The sequence below is a fragment of the Anas acuta genome, chromosome 1 (genome assembly GCF_963932015.1).
Source record: "Anas acuta chromosome 1, bAnaAcu1.1, whole genome shotgun sequence".
Lineage (NCBI taxonomy): Eukaryota > Metazoa > Chordata > Aves > Anseriformes > Anatidae > Anas > Anas acuta.
In genome coordinates this window covers 34,822,329-34,842,120 of record NC_088979.1, presented here as the reverse complement: position 1 = coordinate 34,842,120, position 19,792 = coordinate 34,822,329, and positions in this window count along the sequence as shown.

The window sequence follows — 19,792 nt, the reverse complement described above, 5'->3', positions numbered from 1 at the left end:
TCAGAAGATCAGAAGATGCCTTCAAATATATTTATATTTCAAATACATCCTTTTTCCTATATGGGCAATGTCAGCATTTACTTTAGAAGGATGGCTTCTCTTCTTCTTCAAGAGAAAATAATATTCTAAAATGAGGTGGGATGGATGCCATTTTGTTCAGCTTCAATCTATTCTCTCTCTGACAGTCTTGTTAGATCATAATCAGCACATCACATCTGCTCCTTATCATGAACAGAAAAAGATGGTGGGAAAGCAAAATGATTCTTTCCATGCTGTGTTTTCTGTGTTTTACTTTATGGGTAGCTATTTTAATGCCTGGATGCAGAATGCAAGTGAAACCTGAACTTTTATAATGTCCTGTTGAACTCACTGTCAGCATTTCCTGTTCCATACACACTGAAATGTTTGTATTCTTGATAACAGAGTGAATCCAGACAACTAATTGAAAATTAAAAAAAAAAAAAAAAAAAAAAAAAAAAAAAAAAAAAAAAAAAAGTCTAAGATAGTCACCTAGGTTTCCTTGGTTGCCAGTGTGGAGACAGAAATCTTTTAAATGGTCATCCAGTCTATCTCGTGATAATGTCTAAGGTAAGTGAGGAAACTCACTCTCTGGAGATGTTTTTGTTCATCTCTCACCTTGTCTGTTGTTGTCTGCTCCATTGTAATGAATTCTGTGCATTATACATCTATAACTCAAACTATGAGCTGCAGCTTTTGGTCTGCCCTAGGTCTCTGGTACTGTGGTTTCCTTTTCATGCCCATAGTTTTACGCCACTCTTCAGCCTCCCTAAGGGCTGTCCTCTACACTGTGAAAAACATACCTTGGGCACATTATTTTGTGTTAGTGTGGTTTTGGATTTCATTTGAAATGGCATGAAATAAAAAAAAAAGATTAAAATTAAATTTTGAAATACATTCTTTTTGAAAGAAAAAAAAAGCAAACAACAACTATCTTGCATAAATATGTGTGATATACTGCAAATAAACAATTTCATTTTAATTATAGCAAGGTAAATGCAGCACTTCTATATAACAGATGAGTGATAAATGTTGTTTTGAATTCAGTACTCCAAGACAACTGCTAGATGAATAGTGAAATACAGTATTTTATTATTAACTATTCAGTATGCCCAGATTCAAAATCCAAAAGTTCCAACGTATCAGCTATATTTGATTCCTAAGGAAATTTGAATCCTCATCTGCCCTTATTTCTTTTTAAATTTTATTCTCCTAATAATCGTAGAAGATGAGTAAGAATTACATTTAAGGTAGAATCATTATTATTTGTGTAGCCTAGGCTTTTGTTTAGTCAGGAATGCACATTTTTTATTACAATTCCTGGGAAATATCCCCCGAAATTCCCAGTAGTTTTGTTAAGTCCAATAAATAAATAAATAAATAAATAAATAAATAAATAAAAGATGTAAAGGTTTCATAAAACTCAAACACATCACCATGGTATTGCCATCCTGCTGTTTAACCTATGAGGAGAATATTGCAGAACTACATTCCATGCTGTGCCTGTGCTTTTGACTGTGTTTTCTCTCCTGTTTCATTTATGTATTTAGGGTTAAAGAGCTGTCAGGGAAATGGAAGCCTCAGGGGTCAGATAGCACTCAGACAAACCTTTCATTCCTGGGTATCCAAACTAAGTGTATTCCTAAACCTGTCTCTGCTGTAAGCACTCACTCACTGAAGTTCCACATAAAAATGTGCTCATTGTGCTCCACATAAAAATGAAGCCTGTGAGAGACGTGTTTCCAAACAGAACATGTGAAAGTCAAGTCTGTAAGCAAAAGGCAATCTTTCTACTGGTTACTAAGCACATATCTCACTGAATTCCCCAAGTGCTAAAATGCAAGGCCATATCAATGGTTGAGCCTTTCTTCAGGTTCCACATGTTTTGAGTGATTTCAGCTGGTGCATAAAGAAGGAATAAAGAAGCATCATCTATGCCCCCAAACTTGATGCTGATGGAAAATAGAAAGGAAAGCTGTGACTTTGGAAAAGAGAGATTGGAGAAACTGGAGCTTTGGACTAGAAAGATATAGGAATTTGATGTGTAGGACAGGAGATGTGTGTGAGTGAAAAAGAGGTGGTGAGCACTGTGAGGCACCTCCCCTTCTTTCACAGCATCTTTGTTGTGGGACAGGAAGCACTTCTACCACAACTGTGGGACTATACAAGTTGCATTTATGTTATTCATTAAAAGAAAGCACAACATTGATCTGGCTTTGAAGACAGGTATCACAGAGCAACAGTGCTTAAGATTAACCCCCTCTGGAGGAAACTGGCCATGCTGCAAACTGCTAGCTACATCATGCTCAATAATGGAGTTCCCTGAGATGCTCATGAGTCGTAAGAGCCATAATTATTTCAACATTTTTGACAGTGATGTGTGGGTCTGTTGCAGCTTACAAGAGGACGTAACTGAGAATTAGTACTCCATGTGATACAGCATATGGGTGGTTAAGAATGCAGTGTTATGTGTAGGTGTTTAACACATTAGGGTAGAGCAAATAATACGAATGTACCTTATACACATTGACTTTTGGGAGTGGGATCTGATGTGAACAGCCTCCCAAGACTATGGGGAGAAGGTTGCTCTGTTTCAGCAGGGGAATAGAAACTAATTACTGTGAAAAGCATATGGAGGATGAAAGGTTATAGTAGAAATAAAAATTTGATGTCAGTTTCTGATATGGTGCTGTGATGAAATCTTACTGACATGGTTGTGATACAGTGTTTGAAAACTATGTGCCCTTCATTCATATTCTCTTGCCTAGTATAAGCCACGTCCATGCTAAACCCCTCCTACTACATATAAACACAGATATGCATGTGAGGTATCTGAATTTCAGAAGAGTACATCATAGAAATGCTGCAATTACTTGTATATTTTTCATCCCATTAATCACTTTTTAATCTATATTTGCTTAGGAACTGTGAATAATAACTCCCCTAAGACCCAATTTTCATTGATTTTTTCAAAGTAGGATTTCAGCACAGGTTTTTACTATTTGTGTAAAGCATCGTTTATACCTATGTAGTACTACTACTACAAATAGAAAAGATTCCAGCATTAAAGCTGCAAAATGATTTCTACCTGTATGAACAATTTATCAGCAAGAATTTGTCATTTCACTTTACATGTTGCCTTCTCATCTTACCTTACAAATTTTGAATGTATACTTTTTCCTGAGTCCTTGATTCTGATAATTGCAGAGTTTGAACATTGTGTTGGTAATGGGAAAGACAAGGAATGAGCAAGAAATTTTCCATCTTGAGCAGACGGACCATTTCTAAATCCTCCCCCCCTCTTTTTTTTTTTTTGTTAGAATGTAAATGAGGAGAAAGAGAAGGAGAATGCCACAGACCCTGAGATATGTTCTTGTATGTATGTGCCCATCTGCAGCTGTAGGATAACATTTAAAAGTTGTACGTATGATATTATTTTAGTTTAATATTTGTTTAAATAAAGACATGCCTCATCTTTACACATAGCTATAAGCAATTCTATTCCAAACGTAAAGAATAATATATATAGAATATGTTAGCAGCACCCTGTATGTCTCTTATTCTTCTTGTGAAGTAGAAGTTCAGCTGCTTTTCTAAACTCCAAGGGCAGGAAGATGTTACTCTCAGTGAGGGGTTGAACAAACATGCCTGGAGAATATATAAATCCAGGGAGGAGTAAATCAACTGGGTGACAAGGAAGAAATGGGAGCAGAGAGAAGTATGTCTCTTAACCTATCAGTATTGGAAAGGAATCTGTCTGAAGGACACAATAAAAATTAGTAGGATACAATCAAAGAGATGAGTAAATTATTGCTTAGTGCTACAAGGTCTCTTATAACGTCACATTTTTAATTTGACAACTGAGTTATAATTTACAGCAGGAATGAATTTGCCGATGGCAGATTTGGCTTGGGATGAGGGAATGCTTACTATATCACTGCAAAATATCAAACCATCTGTTTCATATATGGAGGCACAGATTGAGAAGAATGAATAGTTATCAATGCTTGCTAGTATTCCTGATCCCCATATTTTGAAACATAATTTTATTGCAAATCTGAAAGTACATATATACATATAAGTATATATATAATATAGAATCATAGAATCATAGATGTAGATATATAGCCATATATATAAAAAATATAATATATAATATAGTATATATATAATATATACTGCATAATACATATACTGTACCTTTAACTATTTTCTCTCTGTCAATCTCTGTCTCACAAATACATATGCACACACACAAATACTCAGCTGAAAGTAGAGTCTACATGCAGTTATTTTCATGTCAGAAATGGAAGAAATTCCATTTTAGAATTTAAAGTAGGCTCTAGGATCAGATGGATTTTCAGCCAAATATAATAAAATATTTAAAAACATTTTATTTCATATTACTGAATGCTTATACAAATGACTCAAGAATGAAGCTCTTCCAAATTGCATAGTAATTGTTGTTCTTACTTTATTAACTAAAAAATAGCCATTTCTGGTATGTGGTTCATAAATATCCTGTTACTGATTTAAAGATTAGATTTCAATGTGTTTTGAGGAATAAAAAATATCAAAAGCTTACCAGTTATTACATCTTAAGAGTTTGCCCCAGGAAGCAAAATGTAAAATGCCAGATTAGAGGAAGTGGTTTAATTCATTGATATCTAGGTGGTTTTACTAGCAGCTGACACACTTTCAGGAATATTCACAGGGTTATAGAGGTAGTAAATTTTAGAAAGGTTTTATATAGCTGGATATATAGTTAGTTGGAAAATCACAGTTCTTTTTGACTTGGAGACCCTCACCTATATGGAGTGACATTATATGCTGGCATTTGGGAATAGGAAAGCTAAACTGAGGCCATCTCTATTTAATAAAATAAAACATAATCAGAAACATATAATCCAAATTACTTAATTAATCCAAAAATTTTTGGACCACTTAGTAGATTTATAGAACTAAAAAGAATTTGAAAACTGATTCAAGGTGATGAATATTATCATTTGGGGTGAACTGGAAAAAGATTAAGACCCTGGTTCTGGGAGCAGGTTTAGGAAATAAAACGTTAGGAATTATGTGTATGTGGCTGGCTCATGGAAAAAAAAAAAGTAAGATCTCCACTCTGTTAATGTAAAACATCCAGATATGCATGTTTATGAGTATATCTGGAATTTGTAATCTGTCCAGAGAAAGCAAAGAAAGAAATACAGGCACAGAGAGATGAAATGACTTGTGCAAAGTTACCCTGAATGTCTTCGGGTGCCTATTTCTGTTAACTGAATAGTTACATACAATTTATGTAGCCTAAAAATACCCTTGAATTGTCAGAGGAGACAAGACTTAGTCCGGCACTGCTAAAATGTTTTAATTCCAAAGGGATGAGCTATTAATAGAATTCAATGAGGGAAAAATGTTTCAAAAAGCTTCTCATCCCAACATAGTTTCCCATTTTTCCTACCAAGAACCAGTCTCATTTCCCTTCCCACAGCTGATGGCCTTTTGCCCTCTCCTTATTGTCCCTGGTGACATCTTGCTGATCCTCTTTAGTCGCACCAGATGTGAGCCCCAATCAGTACAATGCCTTTCAAAGAGGCTAATCAAGCATGCAAGGCAGGCAAGTGTACTAGGATGGTGAAGGGTGGAGAAAGAGGAGGTGGTAGAAAGCCTTTCCCCACTGTTCATCATACACAAGAAGCAATTATAAACTGTGTTCATGGTGTAAGATACTGCTTGTTTTATGAACTATGTTTTAGAGGGGTGGAAAACAACACCAGACGTTCTGATGGAAGCTGACTGTGCTTTTCACAGGATGATGTGCAATGCACTCATCTCTCATTTACCAGGAATTTAATGAAAGATTTTCCTTACCGAATCACAACGTTGTCCAAGCTGCCCTTGATTTGATTCTGCTCTGTTCTACCTTCTAGTAAAAATTCTGTCAGAAAAACACAGTGTGGCACAGAGCTTGTCAATATTTGTCACTGAAAGAAATTTGGGAGAGCTGTTTTCCCCAGAGGCAAAGATTTCCGGCTGTGAGTAATTATGGCCTGTTAACATGTTCTGTCTATTCCTAAGGTATTTTTGGAAGCATATGTCGCACCTCTTCAATGTTCTCAGAGAATATTTGTGCCAAGACTTTGAAAACTCCAATCAGATAATCCTGAGAAAGCTACCATAAGATAAAATTCTGACTACCAAATCTGCAAGGCAAGTTTGGCTGTGGAACAGGAAAAGTTGAAATCATCAGTGTGATCCTGGTTTACCTTACATCAGCTGTCATTGAATTAAGCAGACCAGATAATGTTGTGGGGGAAAAACAACAACAACAAAACCAGCAGCATAAGATGAAAACCAAATGTCTTAAGTCTCTTAGAAATAAATATATACAGATTTCTGAATCTACTGCATCTGCATTATCCAGCTTTTAGAAATCATATTGCCAATGTTTTATATTTATGTTTAAATTTATATAAAACATTGCCAATCTCTCTTCTTCCCATACCTCTATAGGATCTTAACTTAAGATTCATGTATATAGTTAGTCTGGAATAATGCACCAATTATAAATTTGACCAATACTTGCAAAGATGGTTCCGGCGTATCCAGGTTTACCAACACTGGAATTGACCACAGCTGTCTTTCCTTTTGATCTCTCTGTACTTGCACATCAGCGATTTCAGTTTCTGATCCAGTAGTCAAGCTTGACTTGCCAGTGAAAATGGGTTTGCCTTAAAATGCCTCTCAGTAAACTGCAGAGACTGAGACTTAGACCTGTGCATGCAGGGTGGAAACTTTTGTAAGAAGGGTGGATGAACTATGTTTAGAGCTTTTCTGACAGAGCCTTGAGAGTTAAACCACATATATTTGCTACCAAAGAAATCTACAGAAGAAAACATAGACATCCACACACTGGAAAAATAGTTTCCGAATGCTTTAAAGGTGAAGATGAGATTGATTTTGTTTTGTTTACCAGTAAGGAAGCAAGGTCTACTGGAGAGAAAACTAAAACGAGTAATTCTTATTTCTCCTCTGCTTCACTCTGTGCTTTTCACTGACAGAGATTTGCAGTGTTTGTTTTTGAAACTTATACACAGGGAAGTAGGGAAAAACACAGTAAAGATTCTGACAGCTTAGTCTTTTTTTTAACTCATTCAGATGGTTCTGGGTCTTCCTTCAACTGTTATTTCAAAGCAGTTTGGAAACAACATAATATTGTTTCATCCTTTGATAACCCAACTTTGATAACCTAGGACTTAGAAATTGTTACCACCAAGAGTCTCAACCATTTTTATCTTCAATATTTTCAATATCTTCAATATCTTCAACCAACTTTATCTTCAATAGGTAGTGAATGCTCCAGAAAGTACAGTCTACAACTAGCAGTAATAGTATTAGCATAATGTAGGACTATGGCCACACTAAAGTGTGGAGTAATCTTTAATGTATTGTCTTTAGCCTCAAAAATATTGAAACATATTATCTCTGAGTTTTCAGGTGTTTCCTGTATTAACTTACATCCAGAAGAGATTTAAAAACTATTGCAATTTAGGAAAAGAAAAGCTTCTTGCTCTTTAGTCTATTCTGCACACCTTAGAAATGAAAGCTGCTGATTCTAGTTTAGCCTGAGCAAATAGTGTCACTTCTTAAATATCACTTATTCTTAGGACAATTAATTTGATTTTGGAGCTGCTTAAATAGCAGTTGTTACCTCTTTAAATAAACTGTCTATGATATACATAGATTGATATTGGGTCTTGATCTCAGCAGATATTATAATATCAGAAGATATTATAATGATAAATGAGGCCTGATTGCATTGCTTTTCAATAGTATTAATTTACATGTTTGTAGAAGTCTATTGGGATGGGGTTTTATAGCTATTGTAATTTGTAGGCTTTTGAAATTGCTTTGGGATAACTTGTCTAATTGGCTTTTTTCCTCTCATCAGAATGGTGGATATTTTGAAACTGACATCACTGTGGACATTATGCTACAAGGGTTTTCTTTGGCTTGTTATATGCAGGATTTTTTCCTCTTGTTAGTCTTTTGTACTTGTCATTGAAACTTTTCTTTTAGCTGTAAAAGCCTCTCTTTACACAGTAAGAACATGACGGAAAAATGGAAAATGTGTCAAATAAAAATTCATGAAAGGACCACCTATACAGTGATCAGCTGGGGGGAAGATTGCTTCCCTTGATAATTCTAATGCAGATCATTCTAAAAAGATACATCAACCATGACAAAATGTGCTAAAAGAACAAAGTGCTCAATAATCTCTTCTGAATGCAATTTTTTGTAATGGCAATTTGTTTTCAGAAATTAACTTCTGGCACATCCAAGATTACAATAGTGATATCGTCTAAGTTGGGGAGTTTTTGAGTAATTAGAAAACTAACCAACCAGTGAGTCTAATATCACATTTCCTGCATATTGAAGATTTCCTTTGAAGAGAAGAATGCTTGAATATACTTAGATCAAAAGTTTGGGTCTAATATTAACTTCTCCCAAGCACAAAAAGTAGATACCATAGTAACCTGCTCACAGAAAATTAAAGGCAGATGGTATGTGTGTTTAAGGAGACATAAACAGCTACAACCCGTTAAAAGATGTAAAGGTACTGTTCTTTTTGTCTGAGAAACTTAAGAGCTGGTTTTAGAAACACTAGGAAGGGAATCCTGACTTGTTGTACTCTCCCTTTTGAAAGATTATCATTGGAAGATTTCCTTCTTCCTTTAGGGACAGTCTGAGAGCCAAGTTCACTGTGAATATTATAGCTAAGGCTTCTTTGACAAGATAGAATTTTTACTCTTTCTAGTTTCTTTTTCTTTCTATTCAAACTTTTTATTATTATTTTTTTATTTATTTTGTCATGTGCAACTTCTGTGCAACAAATACTTTCTACGCTGCTCCTCTTCACCATTTTCTGCCTGACAGAAATATTAGCAGTGGCTAATACTAGATTGTTTTTCTCTTGCCTTATGCTGTTTTACCTACAGAAAATAAAACCCAGTCCTTAAACCCAGTCCTTGTCATTGCTCAAAATCTTTTTTTTTTTTTTTCTTTTCTTTTCTTCTTCTCCCTAAAGGTAATCAATAGAACATTGCTAAAAAGATGTCAAACTATAGGCATTCATTAGGTCCTGGTGGATAAAATTCCTCTTTTGTCTATATGTGTGTAGATCTGTTGCCCTTGCATTGCCACACAGATAAAAATGAAGGTATGAATTGGTCCAAAGGCAGTAAGAAATGGCAAAGGATTGCCTGCAGAAGTGAGTATTGATTTATTAAGATCAGTCACTAGAAATCCAATGACGGAAGTATACTAAGAATACCTTTCATAATACATTTTCTTCTGTTGTCTGATCTGTGCTAATACCAGATAGATTTTATATAACTGCAGGGATCTCAGTCATTTCATATCAGCACTTGAGATGGGAATTCATTGCTTTCCCAAAATGTAAATGTGGCCATCATTTCAGGCAAAAAAAAAAAAAGACAAGCCACATAAATTCAGCCATAAATGTCACCTGGCTTCTTTACTTCTCTTCCAGGATATTTGTTTCTAGAAAATAAAGGAATTTGAATATCTGTTATGTGTCCTAATAACTGATATAACTTCTTTGCTCTAACTATATTGCCAATCTTCAAAGAAAATGCTTATTTTAACATTTACTCCAGCATTAATTCCAACCCAGAGGGAATAGATTATTTAGTTATCCAAGGGTCATATACCAGAAAGTTAAAACGAAGTTCTTACATATTTTTAAGCAAATAAAAGCATCTGAATACAGAGTTTATGCATTCTTATTTGACATCTCCTTAGTTATTGTTTATTTTGCCAAAAAGGTCATGGAGAGTCCATGCATTATGTTGGTTGTATGAAATATGAACAGTGTAGCTAGAGTACAATCAATTCACTTTAATGAGAGATGATTTGATCCTTTTTGAATTTCAAAATGAAATAAATGTTAATATATATATAGAGAGAGAGGGTGTTTTGTGAACATTTTCATGTGTCTTGTTATAAATCAGCATGTTGGCTGCACCTCTGCTGCTGTGTATAATGAACTGCAGCGTGGCTTCCATGGATGAAACAACTGCCATCCACACTGGTTGTCTCTAAAAATGTTGTGGGGGCTGGCTCTGAGCTTGCTAAGTGTTCCCATCAACAACAAAAAATAGTGCTCACCAGCATTTAGAATTTCCCTTCCGGTATGTGTACCTTCAGTGTGGATAAATTCCATTTCCTTTTCCCACCTCATTATTTCCTGGAGGACACTTAACTAGAAGACTTAAATGCTGGTGGTCTGTTATGCAAAATGTATTTCTGGCACTTCATCTCAGCCCATCCTGAGACTTAGGAAGTACTCCTAGCAAAGCTTTCCTAGGAACACGCTGCTAGCTACAACACAGACCCAGAATTACTGTGCAATCATAATTACAGTACAAGAACCTAACAAAGTACATGAAACAAATATGGTTACTCACAAATAATGATTTACAGAAAACATTTCTGTTGTTAGCCTTCCAGGTCAGAAGATCTGTAAACTTCCACTCTTCTTTACAGCTTTTCACCTCCATTCATCTCCTTTCAATGGTAATACTAGGAGGAGAGTCTGTAGAGAGCTCAGAGAAATGACATAGAATCAAGCCCTCTTTTCACTATGGTTTTCCAAGAATTTGCATTCTAAAGTGGACCCTTTTCTCTGCCCAGACAGAGTCCATACTGTCATGTTTATTTTCTTTTTAAAAAGCTGGATTGGTTGAATATTCAAAGCATCCAGAAGAGATAATTTAGTCTGGGGAGCCAAATCATACAGACTGTGTTTATTTAGCCACTCCAGTGAACAGAAAGTGGCTTCCAGGAGGTAAGCTTTTCTGAAACAGTACAATTAGTGCATGAAAACTTGGACTTGAACCATGTCTCAGGGTTAGAAGTAGTATTAACTGCTAAGTATTTATCTGCACTCTGTCTGTTTGGAATAGGAGAATATACCAGCTGGTTCTCCATTTGCCTATTCCCTTCCTGTAAAAAAGATGTAGCAGATAGATAAATTAATAGTATAGTTAGCAAAGAATCAAAAGCTCAGGACATTTTAGAGAATGAGCTGTTTGCATTACTTATGCAAAGGACAGTGTATTAACTATACAGACCATTTGAGCAGAGTCCATATTTACTAAATGGACGGAGAAAATGGTAGATAAGAGAATTCTATACAGACATGGTGATGCGCAGCTGGTCTGTCCATTATTCAAAATTTGCTTTGAATGAGCACTGCTCATCTGCCAATTAGTCTATACTTACCTCAAGCACGAAAGTGAATCCTTAGTGGATTGTAAAGTTTATAACAGACACTGTAAGCAATTTACCTGGCTTTAGTGTAAGACACTAAGGATTTGATTCAGTTGGTTACACATGGGAGTCTACTGCCAGTTGGTATCTTTGGCCCCTTCATGAAGGCCAGGCTTTTCATGCATTCTTGATCATGGCTGATAGCCCCATATGAGTGTCTCAGATATTGTATGGCATCTCAGATGTCTGTGCCTGTGCAAATCAAGTATGCATCTAAACAATAACAACAAAAAAATTCCCTATGCTTCCCTTATGTCCATAACTCTGTGTTTAGATGTCTGACTAGAATAATCAGACTTTCAATTGTCTATCTACAGTTCTCTGTAATGATGATGAGGAAATATTATGTACTACTCTGAAGTGTTTTGTTTTGTTTTGTTTCTTACTTTTTTTTTTTTTTTTTTTTTTTTCTAGAGGGAGTTCCCATAAAAGCATTTAGGTTAACTACCACAGGGAATTCAAGTTGCTGCAGTTACAAATCAACTATACCTTCTTTATTTTATTAATCTTTGAACCAATATAGAACTCTGAAATTATAAATAAAAAAATAAAAATATTGATGTCCTATAAGTTCAACCGTGCTGGAAACCATCATGCAAAAAGCATAATCCTTAAACAAGGCACATAAATACTACTGTCTTTTAATGGGGCTTTAGGCTCTATTTCAATGTCCAGTTCATTCTTACTTGCCTTCTTGAACCTTGGCAAAGTAAACAAGTACTGTAAAAAATCAGATCCTAAAGACCAAAATTCCATTTTCTTACCTCATTTACCATAAAAAGGTGTGTTCATTGCTTCTCCCATTCCTACCCCCTTGCAATCTGTCCTTCAAGCACAATCTTTGCTTTAATGAGGTGCAAATTTTAAAGTCTAGTGGGACAACTTAAATGCTAATATTATTAAGCATGGGCAATTTTTCCTTCTTTTCATTCAGCTTCCCCCGCAAGGATATTAAACATGAAAAGCTATGTTAATGTAATGTAAAGTAGTATAGCTTGGCTGAGAAAGTTAGGAAAAGCAGTGTCTATTTTCTGTACCAACATTCAGTCAGCTATACTGCAAATCCTGTCTGCTTTATTGTAACATAAACATACATATGTTTTCCATATAAAATCATTGTTTCATAGCAAAACAAAATGAAAACATAAATGACATAAATCAACAGCACACCATAACCAGTTCTGTAAAACTGTGGCTGTCCTCTGTCATGCTGCAAGTTCTTGTATTTCTGAGGTGTATGGTCACTGCTGAAATCTCCAATAATAATAGAAAGATCTCAATAAAGATGAGGACTGGTTAAAATGCTTTTATTGATTACCACCAATAACCCTACTGGAATATTGAATTAACTGTTATATTAAATTTATTTTAAATAATAGTAATAATAATAATAATAACAATAATAATAATAATAAGGGGGGGGAAGGGGGGAGAATAAAAGTTTTCTATTCAAAGTGTTATGTCTACAGTCAAAATATTCTGGTGAAAAAGCTAAACATTTTTTTTCACTGTAATATCCTATTGGATATATAATATCCCATATATATAATATCTCATATAATACCCCATTAAAGGTGTACTTGAAAACATTCTTTTTTTTTTTTTTCTTTGTTTTGTTTTGTTGTTGTTTTCTTTGTTGGTAAAACTACCTTGTCAGATTGTGTTGCAGCAGTGCCTGTTCTGAAAACTGTACTCCCAACAATAGGGAAAACTCTATAAAGAAACCAAAAAAGACATTTTAGTCTATAAAGAGACAGAGGCTATAGAATATGGATATTATGGGTTTTTGTTACTGGATTTAAAAATAATAATAATAATAATATTTATTTATTGAAGATGAATATCCAAGTTTTTGGGTTAAACTATGATAAATTTTCAATTGCTTGAAAATTTTCCATGTTAAGAAGCATGTTTGTTCATAAAAAAAGACATAATGCCTTTAAACATGTTTTCTAGTGTCTTTAAAGAACTTGAAAGGGGAACTGGGAACCCCAGTGGGAAGATAGGAACTTCTCATTTCCAAGAAAACAAGCTCTCATTTCTAGCTCTGTAGAGAAATGTGATAATAGACTTTAAAATCACAGTATGGTTGTGTATAAAAACTTGTTACTGATCCAGGAACGATTCTTCTGCAGTTTTGGCCTTCAGCCCAATTGCTTTAGAGAGAGAAATGCCAAATTTGAAAGGCGAATGAAACATTCTTATGGCAATATGATCTTAAAAATAAATAAATAAATAAATATTAAAAAAAAAAAAAAGGAAGCCACCACAGTTTGAGGATTCAAGGATTAAAGATGTTGAAATAAAACTTGTGTTTGCATTTGATGGGACATGAGGAGCAGACCTGATGAGGCAGTGAAGATACACAATAAATTATTTTATACAATTCAGTTAAATATGTAGTGCTGCAGTGCATATATATTCATGTGAACATGAACATAGTCCTTTATCAAGGTCTGTATTTTTTAAGGCTACAACATCTTAAATTCTAAGTTTAATATTTGTGTAAATTAACATTAGCAAGGCACTTAATCACTGATTTGAATGAATTCATTATGGGCTGATCTACAAATAAGAGTACTCCTTTACAACAGCTCATCCTGCCTAGAGGTGAATTTTCTTCTCCAATAATATTCCAACTAGAATTTAAGTCTACTTTAAAATTTAAGATAAATTTCCTATGAAGATTGCAGAATTAATTGTTTTATATTGCTTTTGGACATTTCTTTTCTTTTTCTTTTTTTTTTTTTTTTTTTAAGGTTGGCAAAGCAAAATCAAGTAGACATTGAGAATTGTATTAAATAAACTCCAGTAAATTAAATAAATTTTGAGGCATGTAAACATGGCTGATGAGGAACATTTGACATTACACCTTCTTTTTATCAGAAGATTCCCTAAAACATAATCTGTAGAAATCCTTAATTGTAGACTGAGGTAGCCCTTCAGGAAGGATTTCTGCTGGTTAGATTTAGAAAGTAGATTGTCCATGTAAGCTTGTTTTCTGAAGTGAAGAGTTTAAAGCATTACTGCATACTCAGTTACTGATATAAGCCATGATGTTGTCAGAACATTTGACTTGGTTCAGAAACAAAGTTCACACAGACATGTTTATTACTTCTTTGCAGACAGAGCGGGTAACAAATGATTAAGAATATTTTAATTTATGAGTAATTCTTGCTGCATCATCCAAAAGGTAAATAACCCTGAATTATAAAATTCATTTCAAAAGTGGCTAATATATATATATATATATATTTTTTTTTTTTTTCTTCCCATGAGTCAGCATTAAATTAAACTCTAGAAATACAGTGGTTGAGCAGGATTTTGACCTCAGAAATATCAGTGCATACACAAATTTTTGAAGCCTTCTGTTGCTTTTTAGTATACATGAAGATGCTCATATACAGTAGGTCAGTTTCTTAGGTGTTGTTTATTATGTACATATGAAATATAGGAATGGCAGAAAATAAATTATATTCTGTGCTTATTTGCATAAGCTTTTAAAAATGTTCATTAACCATTCATAAATGACATATAAAAGGAGCTGTAGTATAAAATATCATCATTAAATATGATCAAATGATTTCATTGGTATATGCAAGTATATTAATTTCATACTGGGTAAACTCCAATAGTTATTAATAAGTGTAATAAAAAATGTGTTATAAAGAACCAACACCTTCCAAGTAGGTGATAACAGTTTGTGTTTTTGCAGAATGAGAGCCCTGTAATTCACATTTCTTTAATGACTCATAACAAACGTGTGCATTTTACTGAAGGAATAATAAATTAAAAAAAAAAAAAATGCAGCCTTGCAATTTCCCCCCTTTGAAGGAATTAAGATTTTAAAGGTGAATATATATATTTTTTTCTTCGCTTTTAGCCTGTGCAAGGAGCAGAACTATTCAGTACCAAACCTCTTCAGAATTAGCAAATATGTCAACATTAGCACAGGATCAGCATTGTTTGAAGAAGCTCACAAATCATATTTTAGTGTGATCATTTTCACCCATTGTATCTCAGGCAGTCAGCAGTCATACTGGATTTTAGCTAGACCTCAAACTAGACTTTCTAGAAAATCAGAGGACTTCAAACACTATGAGACATGCTTCATTCAGAGGGAACACTTCACACAGATGGGTAGCTCTTCTGAGTGATCTAAGACTGCCAGGTGCAGAGATTATAAGGAAGAGAGCTTGGTTTAGATTGACATTGTCTTCACTCTCTATTGATGAAGCATGTGTGCAGTATCAGGCATCACATTGCCTGATGAGATTGTAATTTAAAGTAATCAACTTGAAAGGAATGCAGTAGAGTGATAAAACACTAAGCCAGATTATTGATAATGAAAGTAAATAAATGAATGAGAGTGTTGAAGTGTAATTTGTGAAATAAGGATTAAAACTCCATTTGTGAGTGTCCTCTATCACTTAATCAAATTCATCCTTACTATCCTGAAACTGGATACATATCCGTACCCCTCCATTTTAGTTAATTATCCAGATTTGGTAACTATTTTACAGTGTTACTAGCATTTAATTTTATTTTAAAACATTGTGTTTTCATACAGGTGAACTGACTTTTAGCAGATTGTGTTACTGTCACTGCACAATATGCTTTTGAGAGAGTAGGGAAGAAGAGGACCTTGAAGTGTAACACATGCAGTGCTTCAGAAAACAGGTGATAGTCCTGGTGCTCCCAAGATTCAAGTTGCTCTGTATCAATAAGGATTAAGAGATTTGATCATAGTATCACAATTCTGCTTTAGACTTGCATTCAGTATCAGAAATAACTATGGAACTAGTAAGATGTGGGCCTCAAAATATACAAATATTTCCCTTTTAATAAACTTATTAAAAACAAAACCAAAAGCAAACAAACAAACAAAAACTTTTAGGTCAAACATACATTAAATATCATAGCTGTAGTCTTTCTTACTGATCTTAATGCTTCTCAAATTTTATGCCATATATAATTTGTCAAAATGTTGCCACTCTCAGACCAGGTGTCTCAGTACTGAAGATTTCTCTAGAGACTGCAGAAAGTTAGGCCTCCAGTAGTAAATTTAGTCAATGAAGCTGCAGTTCTGCCATTGATTTACTTAGGCTGAACCAAGTCTTTGTCCTTATTGTTACCTGTGTACTCCTACCTTATTAAATGCTTTAACAGATGCAAATAGTCTGAGGTTTACTGTAACACTTTCTCTTTTCCTTCTTATATAAGGCTGCACCAAAAGAGGTAGCATTATGACTCCAACAACTGCAAAGAAAAACAACAGAAGAGCTGTGAATGCATAATTTGAGGAAGAAAACTAGCTGTTCAACCTAAATTCATCTTTTTCTTTTTTTTTTTTTTTTAAATTAAAAAACATTACAATACTATGTGAGAACAGTAGAACAAACATTAGAATAATAGAAAAGAAGGAGAATAGAGAAGGAAGCATGTGACACATGCAAGTATCGTGAATGCCTTTCACATATTAAAAAAATATATAAATGAATAAAAGAGAAAATTTACCAAATGAAATAAGTTAAATTGAAACTAAGACTTATTGTTGTTGTTGTTGTTTTCATTTAATCGCAGTTTGCAAGACTTATGGACTAAATTCAGTGTCAGAAGCTGAGAACAGCATCGCTCAAGATATCATTTCTGGAAAGCATCCCTTTTCAAGAAAAGACTTAAACATGTGCTTAATGAGATGAAGGCAGATGCTTAAAGATAAATTTATGTGTATGCCCAAATCAGGGTCTATGAAATTATAAGGCGACAGGCTGGAAATATAAACTGTCCTTTCCGTCTGGAGATGGAAATACTTGTTGTCATATGTTCTATACCAGGGAGATGGGAAAAAAAAAAATCAGATAAAGAATATGTCAATTTTTTCTTTTTTATTTTGTTGGTAGTTTTATTCTAAGATGTCCAAGAACATCCTGGAAAATTAAAACACGATCAATATGGATATATATACATGTATATATATTTTTCCTGTTATTAAATCTTAATCTGCAAACTGCTACAACATTTTAACATAAAAACACCCAGCTACTACACTTGTTATGAAGTCCATAAAACATATAGGTTTCTTGTCTTCTTTGACTGAGTAGGAAAAAAAAAAAAAAAAGAAAAGAAGAAGCAGACCAGAAAAATACGGTAAATAGCACAAAGAGGGAGAAGATTTAAAATGCATTTTCAGTAAGTATTTTATTTGTAGAAAAATCAGTTTGCAGAAATACTTGTGTTAGTTTTATAGATGTTTGCAGGAAATGATTCAAGTGTGATAAAAAATTGTTAGGTTTCAGCCTACCTGTCTTTGAATGAGAACACAGAGTTCCATTATTGTTTACATTTTCTCTATGATTATTTTATTAACAATGACAGTGCATTTTGCATCATCTTATTTGCACTATGTTTACTTACTGTATTATTAAAGAAATCTGGAACTAACAAAAGTATATCAGGTGCATTTTAATTACAGGTGTTGCACGTCAAGACAGTTTGCCTAATTTTTTCTTAGTCTTAATGTTGAAGGACCCTTGACCTTTGTGTTATATACACAGAATATCTGCATGGTTAAGTTAAAACCCTCTATAGTGTTTCATTATATGCATGTCATACCCTTCAGAATAACTTAAACTATCAGCCTTCTAGTTCTTATCTATTTCTGTCTGAATCTTCTGAAAACAGCCTTGCCATTTCCCTGAAATCTACAAGTGAAAGGTTATCTTAGAGGAATCTCATTTATTATCTATTAAATGCAATAGGGAGTTTTTGTCACTGCATTTGCCTTTTAAGAGGGTTTCCCACTATGTCTTGCATTGCACTTAGGCACTTGTGATCTTAAATCTTTATCACATCTCTGTGAACTCAGCTATTTCTCTTAGCGCAGAAAATTACTAATGATTTACTTAAACAGGAGACATCAGTCTTTTCCTTTTAATAATTAGCTAGGTCCAGAGAAATTTAAATTACTTTCCACTCTATTGTATTTTTCCACAGGTTTCTCTTTTTCTGTATTTCCTGCCTTCTCTCTATTTATTTGAGCAAGATGACACACACACTTTTTCAGAAATACAAAGTGCCTGAGAGAAGCCATTCTCTTATTTGAAGGAGGTCTGGTATTGTCTGACCTATGAGCTCACTATTGGACTTCAAGACTATCTCAGGTAATGCTATTGTTCACTGAAGCAGATCCAGCTCTTGCAAATTACTAGTTGTCATATGTTTTCACTTCCCCTTCAAGAATTGCTTCACAGGCTAAATGTCTAGTAATGAAAAGAATAGGATAGTCTGTATTTAATAAATCTATTTTATAGCAAAACATTCTGGGATCATGTGGTTTGTAGGCTTACCATTGTGTAGAATAACAATACTATGTTATCGAGCACATAGGTATAAAAAATGCTGTTGTATAGAGGAAGCACAAGAGAAATTGTCCCACTCTTAGGGGGTAGAAAGGGCTGGGAGTTTACTATAAGACAGATATGGTAAATCGTTTTTTTTTGGCTTTTTAACCTTTTGCTCAGATAGCCTGTGTTTCTTCATGGCTCATATCAGGACGAAACTTATCATAAATCAAGGCTGTGCAGCAGACTAGTTGAGGTAGCAAGACAAAGGGGAGTGGGTTACCATGTGAAAAGTAACTAAGAACACGCTGCACAATACATTTTGTTGTTATTGTTGTTGTTGTTTTTGTTTATTTGTTTGTTTTCTTTGAAAATTCTTATTAACTTGCTGTTTGTTTGCTTGTTTGTTTGTTTGTTTTAATATGCCCTGACTTTTGAGCTCATAAGCCTTTAAAGAGGGTTTCTACTCTGTTTTTATAGTACATAGCCCAAAGTTTGGCCAGGCCTTGTTGAGATCCATCAATGCTATCAAACGAACCATTAAATATTGTATGTTCAGAGCAAAGAGACAGCATACCTTTCCATTACATAACACACAAATATACATATACATTTGTAATATAAATTAAAATATATACATTTTAAATATATAAATCATGTACTTAGATACAATTATGTTACATTGCTATATTTGTATATAAAATACATGTGTGTACAAATGCACTTACACACAAAGTACTTTCCTTATTTTTATGGAAATTAGTACAGTTTGGTTCTACAGTTTATGTGTATTTTTAATAAGCATTCTCATGCCAGAAAATGTCCCTTTAGATGAGGAAAGAACAAGGACAATGGAATATTATGAGTTTTGTTCTTAATCTCTGTTACTTTAGATTTCAGCTCCCACCACGTAACAACTGAGTTCTAGTTTTTATCTTCACACTGTCTTCTTTCAGTTTCTGTACCTAAGAGAAACTGCAGACTTCATGCTGTTCTTACCTGTAAAACAATAGGAAATAAAATGACACGACCAGTTCATTCAGGTTTGATAAGTGTTAGATAATATATTACATTAG